The sequence below is a fragment of the Bombus flavifrons genome, chromosome 18, assembly GCF_040668555.2.
Source record: "Bombus flavifrons isolate JBK064 chromosome 18, iyBomFlav1_principal, whole genome shotgun sequence".
In the NCBI taxonomy this organism is placed as follows: domain Eukaryota; kingdom Metazoa; phylum Arthropoda; class Insecta; order Hymenoptera; family Apidae; genus Bombus; species Bombus flavifrons.
In genome coordinates this window covers 5,340,335-5,359,607 of record NC_138459.1, presented here as the reverse complement: position 1 = coordinate 5,359,607, position 19,273 = coordinate 5,340,335, and the positions used below count along the sequence as shown (strand labels likewise).

The 19,273-nt window shown below is 33.9% G+C and overlaps 1 protein-coding gene and 1 long non-coding RNA gene across 3 annotated transcripts in view; one reads left to right on the top strand and one right to left on the bottom strand.

The window, feature by feature from the left end:
* Btk29A (tyrosine-protein kinase Btk29A) overlaps window positions 1-19,273 on the top strand; it is a 346,914-nt gene that overhangs the window by 110,645 nt on the left and 216,996 nt on the right. The window lies entirely within an intron of this gene.
* Window positions 8,555-19,273, bottom strand: part of LOC138189143 (uncharacterized) — a 41,445-nt gene continuing 30,726 nt past the window's right edge. The window contains exon 3 of the long non-coding RNA XR_011175939.1: window positions 8,555-8,749. This is a non-coding gene — a long non-coding RNA (uncharacterized LOC138189143). The remainder of the gene's footprint in view (window positions 8,750-19,273) is intronic.

Below are 19,273 nucleotides of genomic sequence, written 5' to 3'. Positions count from 1 at the left end.
TCGTTGCCTGGACGGATGTAATTTAACCGAAGAACCGAAATACCCGTCGGCATTCAAAGTGTTTACGAGAACCACAGCGCCTACTCCCTACCCTTTTTTCGTTTTTCTTTCTGCTATGTTGAAGTTAATCAACTGTGTTTTTTCAACTATGTGCCTTTCCAGGGTTAAACAATTAGTTTTTATAGGAAATTTAATTTATACATTTATGTAATGAAATTTGTATAATAATAAGATATAGTAATAAGAGTAACGATCATTTTTATAATAATAAAGAAAATATATTATTTTTTAAAAAACAGCAGCCAGCAATTTGATCTGAAATTCTACTTCACTGCATCGGCTGTAGTTCTATTTAGGTAGAAACTACGAAACATTTGTTCATAGTGGGGTTTAGCTGAATGTAAATATATAAACAACTATTACAATAAATAGACTAAACCGTATCCAAACTGAGACTAACTTTGATTCGAACGAGAAATTCAGCGAAATAAATAGAAATAAAACGCTGGGGAATGCAAACAAATTGTTTATTCACTTGCCACGTGTGTTATTTTCATGGAAAAAACATGACGTTTCTATTAAAACATTTTTTAATTGCTGTTTCTTTAAACGTTTTTCTTGCTTTAACACGTACTGAATATGTTACGCACTGGTTAATTGGAATTATAACAATGCAAGAAAAATAAGTAAACATATGAAGAAGGCGGAACGTTGGTTTTTCTTTAAACCTCTTTTTCTACTTTAGCTTGTACTGAATGTTTTACATTTAATTTAATTGAAACTAAAACAATACGGTGGATATAATTAAATATATGAAAAATTCATGGGGAAAAAGGGGGAACGTCAAGTTTCAAAATTTCGCAGGTAAAGAAAATTTATTTTTCGTATAAAACTTCATATTCTCTCATCTATTAAAGTAAAACATTATTTTATTCTTCACTTTATTCTGTATCATTCCAATTTTTATTATAATTCTGAGTAATGTATAGCACGTTAAACCCTAAAAAATGGAAATCATTTTGTACACCTCAATTTTTTATAATTCTTGTATAGTGCAAAAAATTTTAAAAGACGACATATACCAGAAATATATGACAAAAATGTTAGTTTGAAAATTTGTAAAAATTGACATTTCCTTATCTTCCCTTCCTATGTATTGTAATTATGTGTTTTAGCTTAGTAAAAGTAAACATCAATATTGGGTGCCAAGAACACTTGCATATTTTTAGTAAAATATGCAAACAAAGGATATTTAACGTATACCTAAATATGTTATAAATAAGTATCTTGGAAGAAAAACAAAACGACAAAAATAAATAAATATATGTAGGAAATATAAATATAATAATAAATATAGGAAATGATATGGTGCACAGGATTTTTCTCGTATAACGCGCATAACCTAAAATAACATGTTTGAAATGATTATCGCTGTGCCAACTTTTATTTTCTATGTTCCAACAAGTAGAACAATACTTTAAATAGTAAATAGTACAATGCTTTAAATAGTAAATAGAACAATACTGTAAATAGCAAATAGGACTATAATTCAAATAGTAAATAAGACAATACTCTAAATAGTAAATAGTACAATACTTTAAGTAGTAAAAAGTAGTACAATGCTTTTAATAGTAAATAGTACAATATTTTAAATAGTAAATAGTAGTACAATACTTTAAATAGCAAATAGGACCATAATTCAAATAGTAAATAAGACAATACTCTAAATAGTAAATAGTACAATACTTTAAATAGCAAATATGACTATAATTCAAATAGTAAATAGGACAGTACTTTAAAAATAAACGGCACATATACGAAGTTGATTAAAGAAAACATATTATTAATGTATGTGACAAATCATTTATTTTCTTGAAATTTAATACGAATGTAATTATATAAATTTACCTATTAAATAGGACAGTACTTTCAATAGTAAATAGGACAATACTTTAAATAGTAAATAGGACTATAATTCATTAGTAAATAAGACAATACTCTAAATAGTAAATAGTACAATACTTTAAATAGTAAACAATACAATACTTTAAATAGTAAATAGTACAATACTTTTAATAGTAAATAGGACAATACTTTTAATAGTAAATAGCACAATACTTTAAATAGTAAATAGCACAATACTTTAAATAGTAAATAGTACAATACTTTAAATAGTAAATAGTACAATACTTTAAATAGTAAATAGTACAATGCTTTAAATAGTAAATAGTACAATACTTTAAATAGTAAATAGGACCATAATTCAAATAGTAAATAAGACAATACTCTAAATAGTAAATAGTACAATACCTTAAGTAGTAAATAGTACAATGCTTTTAATAGTAAATAGTACAATACTTTAAATAGTAAATAGTAGTACAATACTTTAAATAGCAAATAGGACTATAATTCAAATAGTAAATACGACAATACTTTAACAATAAACGGCACATATACGAAATTGATTAAAAAAAACATATTATTAATGTCTGTGACAAATCTTTTATTTCCTTGAAATTTAATAGGAATGTAATTATATAAATTTACCTATTAAATAGAACAATACTTTCAATAGTAAATAGGACAATACTTTTAATAGTAAATAGTACAATGCTTTAAATAGTAAATAGAACAATACTTTAAATAGTAAATAGGACCATAATTCAAATAGTAAATAAGACAATACTCTAAATAGTAAATAGTACAATACTTTAAATAGCAAATAGGACTATAATCCAAACAGTAAATAGGACAATACTTTAAAAATAAATGGCACATATACGAAGTTGATTACAAAAGCCATATTATTAATGTATGTAACAAATCTTTTATTTTCATGAAATTTAATAAGAATGTAATTATATAAATTTACCTATTAAATAGGACAATACTTTAAATAGTAAATAGGACTATAATTCATTAGTAAATAAGACAATACTCTAAATAATAAATAGTACAATACTTTAAATAGTAAACAGTACAATACTTTAAATAGTAAATAGTACAATACTTTAAATAGCAAATAGGAGTATAATTCAAATAATAAATAGGACAATACTTTAAAAATAAATGGCACATATACGAAGTTGATTAAAAAAGACATATTAATGTATGTGTAGCAGCACTCGACAGCAGCTACCGTCGGACGGCGACCTAACACTACACCTCATACGTAACAAATCTTTTATTTCATTGAAATTTAATAAGAATGTAATTATATAAATTTACCTATTAAATAGTACAATACTTTAAGTAGTATATAGAATAATACTTTAAATAGTAAATAGGACAATATTTTAACAATAAATGGTACATATACAAAATTGATTTAAAAAAGAACATATTATTAATGCATGTAACAAATCTTTCATTTCATTGAAACTTCATAAAAATGCAATTATATAAATTTACCTATTACGTTCTTCCAGATTTTTTAAACTGAAAAATACTTTTACGATCTTAATTATTAGTCACTGTCCAATGTCTTCGTTTTCCGTGAAAATAAATATTTATTTTCATCAGCTCGTCAATCAATCTGTTATCTTGCTTTATTATGACGTATTTGGCGCGATTTATACGAGAATCTATTATAATCATATTTTTATCGCAATAAAAATAAACGTTAACATTATCAAAATTACACTTGAATACACAACAAATTTGATATCATTAATTTTGATTTATTTGCAACAGTTCTCGCCTCAACTAACCTATTCCTCAACCTATAACCTCAACCAAAACTATTTCTTTTTTTTTCCAAGATTTCTATTCATCGAAATTAATTTTCTCTTTTAATATCAGTTGCACTATAAAATTTGATCGGAAGAAAATACAGGCAGACGGTTTCCGGACGAAACACGAGCAAGCTCAGTTCGAAGCAAATACCTAATCTCGAATTAAAAGTTTGGCTGAGTTTGGCTTCCGTTCGCCGGAAGTTCCTGTAGCTTAGCCAGTTCTTGTTTCCTCGTGATTTTTCGGCTATGCTCGAAGCGACGAATGTATATTTCGAAGCTCTCGTTCGGATATTTCCGGTGGCATAGCGTCGGCGTTCTATCCGCACAGACGAAACTTTTCAATTTTTAGCATCGGATACGCTTTCTAAATCGATTGGTCGCTCGAATATTCCGTGGGATGGATTTCCATGCAACTTTCTTCAGATGTTTTCCACGCGATTCGAAGAATCGGGAAAAAGTGGTAGAGTTACGGATTCCTTTTTCCTTCCTCATTCGATTCTTTTGTTCTCGTTCTTTTCTCCATTTCATGCAATTTCGATGGGACTAGTTTCTTCGACAATGCTTCAAGCTTTTAGGAATATTTTTTACAACGATTGGTAAATGCCTAGTTTTGCTAAAATCAGAGTGGAATTAATTAGTTTGAAAATATCAAACTTTTTCAATAATATTTTTCGCAGTAATGTTTTTTTTTATCTATGAAACGCTAATGAAACTTTTCACCAATGTTAGTTACTTTTGTTAGAACTAGTGCGGAAAGAGGTATTTTAAAAATGCTCATATTTCATCGTGATATCTTTTGCAACAATTTTTCAGATTTAAATTAAACGTATGTTTTTATTTTATCATTAGCTACTGTTAAAAAGATGTTTATTATTCTAAAAGAATGTCGAAGAAAGAATAGAATTAGGTATATAGATTGCAATCATCTTTTTGAGAAGTATAATAGGTGCTTTTAGGTTAAGTTCGATTTAATTAAGATATCGAGATACCGTTGATAAGTTTCGGATCAGATTTCAGGTTTTTGCGGGTTGGGATGGTGAGATAAAGTTTACCAAGTTTAAGAAGAACACGTTATATCTTTCATCTGGTATATTAACTTCGTAAAACTTTCCACTAATTATGTTAAAAAGAAAATGAAATGGCAGCATGAGACGCCTGAAGCTGTCAGTGTAACAGTTTCTTATTCTACTTCAATTAGACTTGTCTTATTGTATTAGGCTAGTTCTATGAGTAATGCGGTTTTCCTGATTGCAGGAACCGAGTTTCCAACAATAAAACTCGTTATGATAAGAGCTTTATAGAAATAGATGGCAAAGAGTCGTAGACAATACACAGCTAACCAATTATCAGCAGATAGTAGTTTAGTTTTTGTCTGAAATATGTACCTGAAGAAGCTGCTTTAATATTTTTCCACATATCTGTTGTCTCTTATTAACTAAAAGGATTTACTATTATCTTAAATAAAACATAGAGAAACATTTACCTTGGTGCGCAAATTAAAAGTTTTTAAATAAGTATAGCTTGCAGTAAAATAATAATTTCTACTGCAGACATTTTCATCAATACAATCAAATAAACAGCAGCTAAATACAAATTCGTTACATTCGTATTTCATTTTGGATATTTTCGAATTTTCGAGTTGCCAAATTTGGTCATCTATCGGGTTGGCAACTAGGTGATTGCGGATTTTGCCATTAGGTTCTATTGACAAGATCCGCAATCATTTAGTTGCCAACCTAATAGATGAACAAATTTGGCAATTCGGAAATTGTCGCTGTTATAGGCATCTAACTGCGAAGCGCAATAAAAACCTTCATTATTTGCTTAATTGTTTGCTTAAAACTTTACCGACCGATAGTCGATTAATCGGTTTCTGTCACCGACGCTTATCGACCGATAGCGTACTAATCGGCTTTTTGTCGCCGACAATCTTTCTCATTATTTGAACAATAATTTGTTATTTGGTACTAAGATACCTCGCTCAGTTACGTCAGTTGCGTTGCTTTGTAAGCTTCCACAGTTTTATACCAATTTGAAAAACTTACCGTTCATGATGAATGAAAAGAATGGTATCGAAGAGTATAAACCGAAACAGAGCCGGCGCCAGGGAGAATCTGCGCCTAAGATGCTGGTAGTACGTGCGTATGCTGCTGGATCGCTAGCGGTCGGTAAAGAGTTAATTATTTAAAGTGGCAAATTGCGAATCTCTTTTTGCGATTTTTATAACATTCGGTCATCAGGTTTGCGCATAGCATCTGTAGGTACTATAGTTACTTGTTTTTCGATTGATCTGCGACGAAGTAACAGCCCGTCACGATTTAAAGGTTATCCATAGTATTAGTAATTATCAGCTGCTAAGTGAACTCATTGATCTGGTGACTATTGTGTACGAACGTTTGTTTCATCGTAGCTGGGCAACAACGTTACCGCAAACAGGCTCAGTTGTATCATTGCTCTTGATGATGGAACGTGCTTGTCATCTAGTCAGATGCACCTCATCGCTGCTAGGGATTTCCTTCGATTTTGCGCAAATTGTTTCTATGTTTTGTGTATAGGGCATCTCGGTTATATTGAGTTGGCAACTAAGTGATTGCGGATTTTGTCAATATTACCTAATGGCAACATCCGCAATCACTTAGTTGCCAACTCAACATATCTTCGGTTGATTACAGAAAGTATAGTATTTTGTATGTAATTTGAGTGATATGGAAGGACGACTAGCTCTCAAAGAATATTTTTCTTATATCATTTATCTCGAAATAATTTTCAAAAATAACAAAGAATCTTCTGTGGCGTATAATTTCATTGTAATATATATATGTAAAATATAAGTACTTCCAAATTAATACAAAACTATATCACAATATACTGTACTGTACAACCCCACAAAAATACAGTACAATAATTGTATATTACAACTAACTTGGATCTAATTATTATATAAATAAAAAAAAAATACTCAAAATGTATTAATTCAATATAGTAGATTATATCTAAATATCAGTAAATACATTATAGTACACTATACTTTAAAATATAATATAATAAATATTTAATCTATATAAATACAAAGAAATAATTATAATCTAATATATATACAGGGTGGTTGGTAACTGGTGGTACAAGCGGAAAAGGGGTGATTCTACGCGAAAAAAGAAGTCGAAAATATAGAATAAAAATTTTTATTTTTAATTTTTTTTTTATTTTAAATTTTTCCATCGAGACAACGATCTACAGTGAGATCCGTTATAACGAGACGTGATAAAGTGCACGCGTACCGAGCGAAAATTCAAAGTCGATTTTCTCGAAAACAAAGCCTCAAACGAAAAATTTTTATTCTATACTTTCGACTTCTTTTTTCGCGTAGAATCACCCCCTTTCCGCTTGTACCACCAGTTACCAACCACCCTGTATATATACTATAAAATTCCAACCCAATATTTTATACACTTTTATGCAATCTATACGTTCTACGTATTCAAATTTCGCGTGAACATGTAAGCATGCACAACCTAACAATAATTTTTCCTGGTGCAATAAAATTTCCTGATAAAATGGCACATATTGATCTGTACAATATGGAAATGTTCGATCGAAAACTTGTAAAAATTTCCTAACTTCAATCAAAATCCAAATTCTTAAGAGGGACTCGAACAGTACGATTGTCTGAAACAAAGTTCAACTACTCTTTTACTTAATTTACACGACAAGAGAGCGACTTTCTTCGAGAACATAATCACGATAAGCGCTTATCGCGATCTCGACGATCGAAAGGGACTTTGGTCTATAACTCGTAGACGCGCCGCTTAATAAGCGGCCATTTTATTTCCTCGGGCGGGCTATTTAAATTGTAAAACACCACTGTCCCAGGCTCGAATTGATTTCGAGACAGCCGGTTTGATTTAAATGTAAAACAGCTTGCTCCTCGCGAGGATGACGGTGCTTGGCGCGAGTAACTATTTTCAAGCGGAGCTTAATCTGGCGCGTTCGTCCAGCCTCGCAAAGGGAAAATGCCAGCCGTGAGACGTTAGAGTGTAGAGGCTGCTTTCCTTCGAAGTACCTGCTTCATTTCCCGCTGAATTATCTCATAATAATATTTTTCCCTGCGAACTTTGTCCCTCGCTGGGTTACTTCCAGATCTTCGCGTTATCTTCGAATTAGAGAAGTTCCATCATGAAATATTACGATACTTCTAGAAAGAAAATTCGCTTGGAGATTCTTCTCTTCCTTATCCCGACAGATTTTCTGCAAAGTTCAAGAAATTCGGAATTGTGAATCGATGATCTCTTTATATTAGGCTGGCAACTAAGTGATTGCGGATTTGTCAATATTACCTAATGACAAAATCCACAACCACTTAGTTGCCAACCTAATATTAATGTAAAGTGTTCAAATTTATCAAAGTATTTGATAATTTCATTAAAATGCAAATGAAGAAACAATCGAACGGTCTTTAAGTTACAATCTTTTAGGAGGGGAATCTTTAAAATATTTCAATATTGAGTACTGATGCGAAACATTTGAGCAATAGTTTAGTACAAATAATTATTAAAGAATAGAAAGAAGCTGGTGGCTATTGTAATCTTATTGGGTTGGCAACTAAATGGATTTTGTCAATGCCATCTAATGGCAAAATCCGTAACCACTTAGTTGTCAAGCCAATATGTTTCATGTGATTCGTTTCTTAAATCCTAGTTTGCCGCGTGTCCTTCTAAGGATTCGCGATTTTACCAACTGTCGCTGGATTCTTCACAGTAAATGTAAACCTAAGCTGTAGTTGATAGGTCTTTCGGAAGATCGTAGTTTGCGGTGTAGCACTTCATCTTATTTTGTGTCTCGCAAACTAATATATGATACTGTTTGTTGAAGTTAGCCATCGCGAAATTTAGCTGGCTGTTCATACTCGATGGAAGATTCTCGTGGAAACCGGAACATATTGTTTCGCATTCGCTTCGCTCATACGTATCTCTTATCATGAAATCTCACTTTATCCTTGATCTTCCGTAAACTGTTTGCTTGTGAGAAAAACAATTATGATTTCCTGTAACGATACGTTTTAATCCCAGCAATATTAATATATTCTTTCATATATTATATTATTTGGTGTATGAGTAGTAGACAAGCCACGTATTGCCACCTAATGACAAAATCCGCAATCACTTAGTTGCCAACCCAATTGCTCGTGGAACCATGTTCGTGCGAAACAAATTAGCGAAAAACTGATTGGTTCACCCATTAATTAACACCAGCATTAACGCAACGTTCATTTGCAAATTTTCTTATAATTATCTTATGGTATCTAATTCTACTTTTTTTTTATTTTATGGCTATGACAGGAAATTTTAAAGAGATGGCTATATTTCTTTGTTATTATGTAAACTTTGCATGGAGAAAATAGCAAGTTTCATAAAACTGTAAAATTGATGTTTAATAATATTATGACGAGCCATTGCTCGGTTAATGTTGTTCGAAATTTTAACAACATTTAACCCTTTGCACTCCTTTGTCGAGTCTCACCTTTTTTTGTGAAATGTGCAAAAGAAAAGCAGGACTGCGTTCTGGAAATTGTTTCAAGTTATATCATACACTTAAAAATTACAAAATACAACAATAGTGTGAAAAAAACTGGTATTTAAGTGAATTTCTTTCTTCCTTTATTTATTTAAATTGTCTTATTTTTTAGTTAAAGTAAATTTCAAATAAAACACTTAAAACCGTTGGCAGCTGCTGCTAACGAAATTGAAATAAAATTCCCAGTGCAAAGGGTTAATGTTGCATTTTGTAAAAAGATTTATTTCATAAAATCCTTGAAGAAGTATCGTCGACTAAATTCTGTAGAAAATTCCACTGCGCGCATCGATAGCAGCGATAATTGCGTTCCGATGCCTATCGCGGTTTTTCATATTTCTTTTTCCTCTCTCTTAATAGATGGTTTTCCACGAAAAATGCAAACAAGCTCCGCGGTATATCGTTTCTCGTTCGCTGAAAATTCCTCTCATTTTCTTCATTATCTCGTTAACGGGCAACTACTCGAGATTTATGGCCACTCGAAGATATCGTTGAACCGTGCCCTAATAAATAGAGAGCAAGAGAGAGAGAGAGAGCAAGAGAGAGAGAGAGAGAGAGAGAGGAGGAGGAGTGAAATCCTTGCTGGCTAGATTTTCCAACCGAAAACTTGGCCGTGCCTGTTCATTCACTTTAAATTTCATCTTTTATTCATCCGCGTCTACTTCGTGTCGCTGGTTTTACATCCGCCAATTATTACTATTAATTTCGTCGAAACGATCGCGCGCAATGCTTTTTAATCGCTTCGTAAATACACGTGGCTATTTGACGAATTACTCTCAAATGGGAGTGCAAACGTTATTATGTAGATGTGGCGTTGACTGTCGCTGGATAACGATTTGTATAGTCAGTCGTCTGACTCGGTGATAGCTACGTTGAAGTGCGTCCTCATTGCTGTTCGCCAACATTTCACCAACGGTTCGTCTGTTTGGCATTTGCATATTGTTCGCAAATACGCTGGTGTCTTGTACAGTGGACTTGAAGACTACACGCTAGAAATAGGATAATGACATTACCATGGATTTTTATGTTGTTTGATCGTGTAGTAAGAAGGACATATTTTAACATTAAAATTATCGATACTTAACACGAAGCTATTTCTACCAAAACCAGTGAAAATAACTGGTCTTTAAAAAATACGTAATAATAGAACATTTCTATATTTATTGATTTATTACTTTCTTACAGAAGGAATTCCATGTTATGTTGTTGAGGATTGTGAACTTTAATTACCGAAATAAATGTAAAGGAACACTAAGGTTACACTTAGAATTCAAATTAAAATAGTTATAGATTTATTTAACAAACGATTTCCAGGATTTTCGTCGATATACATTTGCACGCGTCTCGGCACTTTCTTTCAGTCGCCATCTTCCGTACCACACTGCCAACGGGACAGTTGCATTCATCTGTTTTTCGAGACGCCGCGCACACACATTCTTCCACACACTCATATTCGCATACGTGTGTCATTACTACGCGGCCAATCTAGTCTAGCACACAAAATTATACATATCTCAATATATGTAGTACATCTTTGGTATATTAATCCATCTGGGACCATAATCCCTAAACGAGGGTTGACACATTTATAAAATTGTAGAACCAGTCGTTTTGACTCGTGTGGTATTTTTAGCGTTAGCATCTAGCGATCTTGCAATCGATCCGCAATTTTCCTCATAACTGATATCGTCATATCGAATGATACGCAGTAAAAATTTTAAAAACGTGTGGCAAGTTGTACAAAACGAGGAAACTGGTTAATTGGGGTTCGATAAACAAATTGCAGGACCCTTTTACACTTTGACAAGTACCAGTCATTTTGATTGTTATTGGTATGAGTAGCCTTGATACAAAATTATTTTCAGTTCGAATACATAAGAAACAAAATAAAATGCATTATATTATTCTTTTAGTGATCGTTGCAAAAGTCATTACATTATTGCGGAAAGAAAATATAATATGAAGTTCTAGTGTTAATATGAAACAGAGAATTGAAGAAGGCAATAATTTGATAGACGAGAAATTTTTTTTTATTATTTAATTTCTGGGGGTACTTGGCAACAATGTATATCGCCGAAGCGAGGTGCCTAATGAGCCATCAATATCCCAACGGTCCTTTCGTCGAATGTTCGAGAGGAAGACATGCGTGGCAACGGTGGCAAACGCGTGGATAGTGGGGATATTGAGGGGCGACAAAAGAAAGAAAAGATTTATTCCGTTTCGAACAACGAAGTGCGAAGGGTCTAGCGCAACAGAGAAGCAAACATATTTGAGAAGCGTGATTGTTAATTATTGATCGTTGACTGTTAATTGTTTGATAAACTTTATTGTTGAACATCAAGAGTATGTCTTGGGGCACTTACATCTATTTCCACCTCAAATTTGTACGTTACGATTTGCCCAGCTAGACATTTGGTAAATTAGGCGATAAATTGACAACGTTTTGTGTGAAACGAATGATATTGATTTACTCGATACGTTAATTTATCTTAGTTAACATTTACCTTCGTATCTAATGTTACGTGTATTTTCAATTTTTTATTTTCCATTTTAGACACCCGATGTGCTGTAATTCTGCTTTACATTAAAACCGTTATTTTAACAAACTTCAGATTTTGCTGGTGTAATTAACGTTGACTTTTATTCAAGCAAAGAAGTGAATTGCACATAACCATTTGTATTCATTGCGTTATTTTAACTATAATCTCATACATATAGAATACATTTATACAGCTACATATTACATATCATTATTCCAATTACTGAAATTCATTCCTTTTAATTCCTTCATCATCTGGCCATTAAGATTCTTTTATCGACCATCAGACGACTTTATTAAGCGTAGCGCTCGCAGCTAACAAAAGCTTATACAAATTTAAATTCAGGACAACGAAGATTTACGTTATTCGCTCGCATTCATTTCCAACCGTAGAATCGCGGTTTTTAAAGATATTATTTATCACTGTTATTTACAAACCTGTTTACCGAGACATCCGGCGTGCAGATCAAAATTTACGATCTATAATTATCGCAATACACATAAAGCGTGGATTATCTGGCCGTTCGTTACGCTAATTAGTCCGACAGTGGAAGGAAATTATTCGAAGAAAATTCCGAGAGAAGCAGGAACAGTGCAAAAAAGAAAAAGAAAGAATAGGAAATAGAAAAAGAGGAAAGAAGTGTAAAAGATTGAATCCTTCAGGTGCAACCGATAGTTAAACATGGCGTCTCGTTTCATCGTTCCATCCGTTTTTATCAGAATCGCGCTGCGGTACTCAACAGTCGTAAGTGGAACGAGCAGTGCTGCGATTTTACAGAAGTGTTTTGGAGAAGGCGAAAGGCGCGGCATCCTCTCACGGAATCCCGCAATTATTTTGTTACTGCAACAACGATGCCAATCGAAGCGAACCGTTCCGCTCTCGATCGACCGCAACAGTTTCCTTCCTTTTCATTTGTCGAACAGCAGTGAGAATGGATGGTGGTGTTTCAACGGCGTTATTTTTCCCTCCTTCGCGTTTCTCTTACACCTGTTTCTCCTCTCGCTTATAAATATTGCTCTGTTATTCCTTGATACGTTTCACAGAGATTAATTCGTCGATATAACCGAGTATCGACAACTTGTTCCTTAATTTATTAATTTGCTGACAGAATTCATCGATTGAGTATAACACCCATGCATTTATTAAGTCGTTCACTTACTCAATTCATTAATTGAATTTCTCTAGAGGTATTGGCACATACATTGGCTCACGAAAGTATTCGAACGGTTACATATGCAAACTTGAATGGCCGAAATCATGTACATTACAGTAATTTGCTTAGACAAGCAGATGGAAGTTTTGAGGTTATGTCAGTAAAATTTGAAAAGGATTTAACAACGTAGGTAGTAGTTGATACATTTATTAGAAACACGTATTGTAAGTAACTAACAAAAGTATTCGAACGGTTACATATGTAAACTTGAATGGCCGAAATCATGTACATTACAGTAATTTGCTTAGACAAGCAGATGGAAGTTTTGAGGTTATGTCAGTAAGATTTGAAAAGGATTCAGCAACGTAGGTAGGAGTTGATACATTTATTAGAAACACGTATTGTAAGTAACTGACAAAAGTATTCGAACGGTTACATATGTAAACTTGAATGGCCGAAATCATGTACATTACAGTAATTTGCTTAGACAAGCAGATGGAAGTTTTGAGGTTATGTCAGTAAAATTTGAAAAGGATTTAGCAACGTAGGTAAGAGTTGATACATTTATTAGAAACACGTATTGTAAGTAACTGACAAAAGTATTCGAACGGTTACATATGTAAACTTGAATGGCCGAAATGATGTACATTACAGTAATTTGCTTAGACAAGCAGATGTCAGTAGGAAGATGGAAGTTTTGAGGTTATGTCAGTAAAATTTGAAAAGGATTCAGCAACGTAGGTAGGAGTTGATACATTTATTAGAAACACGTATTGTAAGTAACTGACAAAAGTATTCGAACGGTTACATATGTAAACTTGAATGGCCGAAATCATGTACATTACAGTAATTTGCTTAGACAAGCAGATGGAAGTTTTGAGGTTATGTCAGTAAAATTTGAAAAGGATTTAGCAACGTAGGTAGGAGTTGATACATTTATTAGAAACACGTATGTAAATAACTGACAAAAGTATTTGAACGGTACATATATTATTAAATTATTTAATATTAATATTTTACTGTAAACCAATGATACATTTAGTTATATATAGTTTGCGTTTAGCTGGAGCATAATTGTAAAAGACATAACGATTATTATGTATCTTTCAATCAATGTTTGAATTTATTGTTTAATCACTCACTCGCGTGTATGTCGTTTTTGCCGGAAGAATAAAATATGTAGCCACCTTTTTCTAAGCCAAATAAATTTGTGTCTCAACATGTTCAACATTAATCAATTTATTAATTCGTCTACTCGCGTATCAGTTCACTAGCCAACTGTACTAACTCTGTCTCGATATTACAAGCTTCGAACATGCCAAGACTACCTTAAATCATTCGTTGATTTATTCATTTAATTTCCCAGCTGCGATTTACGCGTCCCTCGACGTACTTTCATATTGGCTTTCTCGTTTATTTGCTTACTCATTAGCCTATTTAGTCGGTAACTGAACTGTCCCATTGATTTACACGCTCATTTCTTGGGACCTACGCTTTCCTCCTGCGCCTTCTCTTTACCAATTTTCCTCAGTGGCACGGAAAAATGAGCTTTCAGCGAGGTGCACGGGTCCTCTTTGTGTCTGCGATGTAGCCCGTATTCGTAAGATCCGAACACTGGACACCTCGTTAAAACTTGATAACACGGGCTCTTTAGTTGGCCTGCTCCTTTTTCCTCCGTCTCACTCTCGGTTCTATGCTTTTCCACCTTGTGCCCCTGATGTCACGACTGCCGCTCGTGCCTACTGATAAAAGAAACCTTTTGCGGCCACCGACCACTAGAGGATAGATGAACAGGCGTTTTCCGAACCTCTTCGGACTACACTACGCGACTTTTCTTCTCGCAAGCTGCGCTTCTTTCATCCTGCTCGCTTGCCTTCGCCGTCAACGTATTTCTATACAGACGTTTCGATGCTTCTCTCAAAGACTTCCTCGGCCTTCTGTCGTTATTTCAACATTTTTCTTCCTTCCTTCATCTCTTTTAAATATTTTCTTTTTCAATAGTCGCATTGTACAACTTGACATATCACAATGATCAGTGGCGATAGTTCGATATTGACTTGTTTAAAATAAAATCTTTTCATTAAATTTCGAAGGGCGTTTCAATGCAAAATAATATAATTTCTCTAGTTGAAATTTTTCAACAATTGGCTGTAGGTTTTATTCTTGACTTGTTATCTTCTGCTTTTGATTGGGCTATCTTACGACAATATTTAACTTACATTCTATTATTCTATTATTGGGTTGGCAATTAAATGATTGAGGATTTTGTCAGTGGGTGGTTTTACCACATTCTTTTGTTTTGTCAACGTGTTCAAAGCACCTAACCTATATTGTTTTCTTGTTGCTTGGACTTCCATCTTTAATTTAGTAAAAAAATTGTATCGATTAGTTATTTAGTTTCGTTTTTATCCCAATTTAAAATTGGCAGAACAAGACGCGCATTTCAGACATATTTTATTGTATTATTTCCAAAAAGATAAAAACACATCGCAAGCACACAACAATGCAGCCTTAAAAGAAAGGCAGTGTCAAAATTGGTTTGCCAAATTTCGTTCTGTTGATCTTTCATTGCAAAATGCTGAACGGTCTGACCGTCCAGTGGAAGTTGACGAGACCCATATCAAGGTCATTATCGCTTCAGATCGTCATAGCACAACGCGTGAGATTGCAGAGAAGCTCAATGTATCGCGTACATGCATTAAAAAAATTAAAACAGCTTGGCTATGTCAAGAAACTCGATTTATGGCTCCCTCATCAGCTTAAGGAAATTTATTTGACGCAACGCATTAGCATCTGCGATTCGCTTCTGAAACGCAACGAAATTGATCCATTCCTGAAACGACTGATTACTGGCGACCGAAAGTGGACAGTTTATAACAACGTTAATCGGAAAAGATCGTGGGTGATGCAAGATGAATCAGCCCAGACGACACCAAAAGCTGAGATTCGCCAAAAAAAGATTATGCTGTCAGTTTGGTGGGATTATAAAGGAATTCTGTATTTTGAACTTTTACCAAGAAACCAAACTATTAATTCAAACGTGTACGTTCAACGACTCGCCAAACTGAGCGATGCAGTTCAAGAAAAGCGGCCAGAATTGGCAAATCGTAAGAGTGTTTTCCAGCATGATAATGCAAAGCCCCGCATATCTTTGTTCACTCGCCAAAAATTATTGGAACTAGGTTGGGATGTGTTGTCACGTCCACCATATAGACCTGACCTTGTGCCTTCAGATTACCATTTATTTCGTTCCACGCAGAACTCCTTAAATGGTAAAATTTTTAATGACGCTGATGATGTAAAATCACATTTAATTCAGTGGTTTGCTGGCAAAAATCAGAAGTTTTATGAACATGGAATTGTGACACTGCCTGAAAGATGGCAAAAGATGATCGACAAAAACGGACAATACCTAATTGAATAAAGTTATGGTTTTAAGCAAAAATTTTGAATTTTCCTTCTTATTTAAAATATGCAATCACTTAGTTGCCAACCAATATATATCAACGTCCCATAATTGATAAACACTACATTTACACACGCGAAATTAGAAATGTCTTATCATCTGGAAAAAGGGTAGTATTTTATTTAAACCACAGTTAAAGACAAAACAGATAATACCGTGAGGTGATATTGGGTGTAGTGCGTTAAATAATCACTCTGTGTTTAGGTCAACAATATATTTATTAACGAGTGTCTTCTTTTGATCGCGTCGCGTATCGCTCTCGTTTTCGTTAGTCAATCTCGCTAGCCGGTTACATCTCAACTTTATCGCTCCCTGGTTCAAACTTAACTGTCGATCGGATTTGATTCTTTTCTGTTTGTCACCCCTCAATATCCCCACCATCCACGCGTTTGTTAGGCGTTGCCACGCACGCCTCCTTCTCGAACATTCGGCGAAAGGACCGTTGGGGTATTGATGGCTCATTAGGCACTTCGCTTTGGCGATCTACATTGTTGCCGAGTGCTGTCACAACCGTATCCATGTAAGTACATACTGTCCACGATAAATAGATAAAAGCGTATAAAGATACTGAAGAGGATTCAAAATTTCAGTGAAATTCCAACACGTCTCTGTTGTTTTCAGAAAAATCACCACCGGTATTCACATTTTTCGTTTATTTTCGCCAGATTGCGATAGAGGCGCGAATCGAATGACCCGTATTTCAATAATTATGCAATCATGTCTTGGGAGCGCGTCTTGCGCGGGCTCGTGCCTCGTCATACGACTCCGCCACCGCTTTCATTAAAAATTCCCCAAGGCCTTCGATGAATAGCGCTTTCAGCTTGCACGATGCAGACGCGACCGATAAATAAATTACGAGAGAGAACGAACTCGCGTTTTCCAACTTTTCACCGACTAGCGGCATTAACAAATGCCACGTTCTCCCGATGGATTTCCACCCCTTCCCAACACATACATACGCGCGCCAAAGAAAATGAAATGGTCCATTTAGAATCTTTTGTTCTTTTAGAATAGAAAGGCTGAAATGTTTAAAAAGATCGAACAACCTGCGGCTCTTTTATTATTGAAAATTCCCCTTGATTTAGTTATAACTATGGTTATCGTGGCGAGTAGTGCCAGTAGAATATGAAAGTTTTGTATTAGACGTGTAAGGTCATACAAGGTCCTTCTTGCTTGAGAATTTCTTGCAGAGTTTTTTTTAGACATTAACACTAAAACTACCGGCATTTGAGACGTAGCTATCCCAACCTAACCCCAAAATGACTGGTCTTTATAAAATACATAATAGTAGAATATTTTTATATTTATTGATTTATTATTATCTTACAAAATGAACTTCATGTTCTGAGATCATAAAAACTATATAATAATAACAATAAGTACAATAATGAAAAATATTTAGTATCAAAATCTTTGGTAACAAGAATACTAAAATAAATTTCCATTGGTAAATACAAGAAGTATAATATAATAATATAATAATAAGCGTAATAAGCGTAATAGAATAAATAAAATACAAACATAACTTAAAGCAGGTATTACAGTGGCTAGAAAAAATATTGCTATATTTACTGCAACATTTACGTACTAATTAATTAAGTTTCATTTATTAGTATTACTTTAACGTGAATATAAAAATTTGACATCGCGACAATGAAATGTAGATTAAACATTTTTTTATTATTGATGAACGTATCTGCAAATACTTTTTATAACCAGTGTGTGTTACAACCTAATAACAGTACACATTAAATACCTGTAATAAACACGTGTAGCAAATTGCATTTCTTTTTGTCTTCCTGTCTCCATTAGGCTCTTTCCTTTCATTCGTCCATTCCAAAAAACGTTCAATTTCATCCATCGAAAGAACGAACGTAACATCTCCGCTACCTACCAATTTATCAAATCTGTAAAGCATGGCGTGTAACACACGATATTAAGCGTTTCCGCAAGTTCATGTCACGGAAAGCCAGCAGCAGGAAGACATTAACGACATTCATTTAATACCGGATGTCCTTGGAAAAAAATCCATTAAAGCTACACGTTCGAAAAAAAATTACGGGGTAAAATGTACGAGAACGTTGAAAAAAAAAAAAAAAAAGAAGAAAACCACCGTTATATGAAATATTGCTCTTTATTTTAACGGGGCAACCAGAACAGAGAGAATATTTTTTAATGCGTTGCGCGCAGACGAAATGGTGGCGCTGTTAGCCCGTCAAACTGTATCGTTCCTATTCCGACTCGTTCGTTACACGAAATTTATTCAGAACGGAAATTCCATTAGCAAACACTGCCAACAGTGGAATCCTATCTTTTTTCTCCGACATTTTTTTTTTTTGCTTTTTTTTCTCTCAATTCGCTCGCGGTTCTCCACCGCGGTTCGATTATGAATCAGCTTGTCATGCAGTTTGCACGAGGCGCAATATTTGCCCACGCGTATGTTGATTCGAGCGCTCTGTTGAAAAGTGTCTGTGTCCGCCTTATTTGAGTAATTTGTCGATGTTTGTTAACCGTGAACGCACGCAGGCAAATTAAGAGTTTCGATGGAGCTGCAGCGTTTTTACAATTAACTTGAAATATCGCGTTTGTTGAGACATTTAATTGCAAAATAAACAAGGCCGATGTTGAATTTTATATTTTTTATCGCGGCACGTGCTCTCGCATCACGTCTTCACTTTTATGCCGCGTAATTAATTTTTCTAGCCATGTTCGAAAATATGTCAATTTTAGGAGAAAGGAAAATTATTTTAATCGTCGACGGTTTATGATATCTCCGCGTAATTAGCATATATGGAAAGTCGATTAGTCGAAA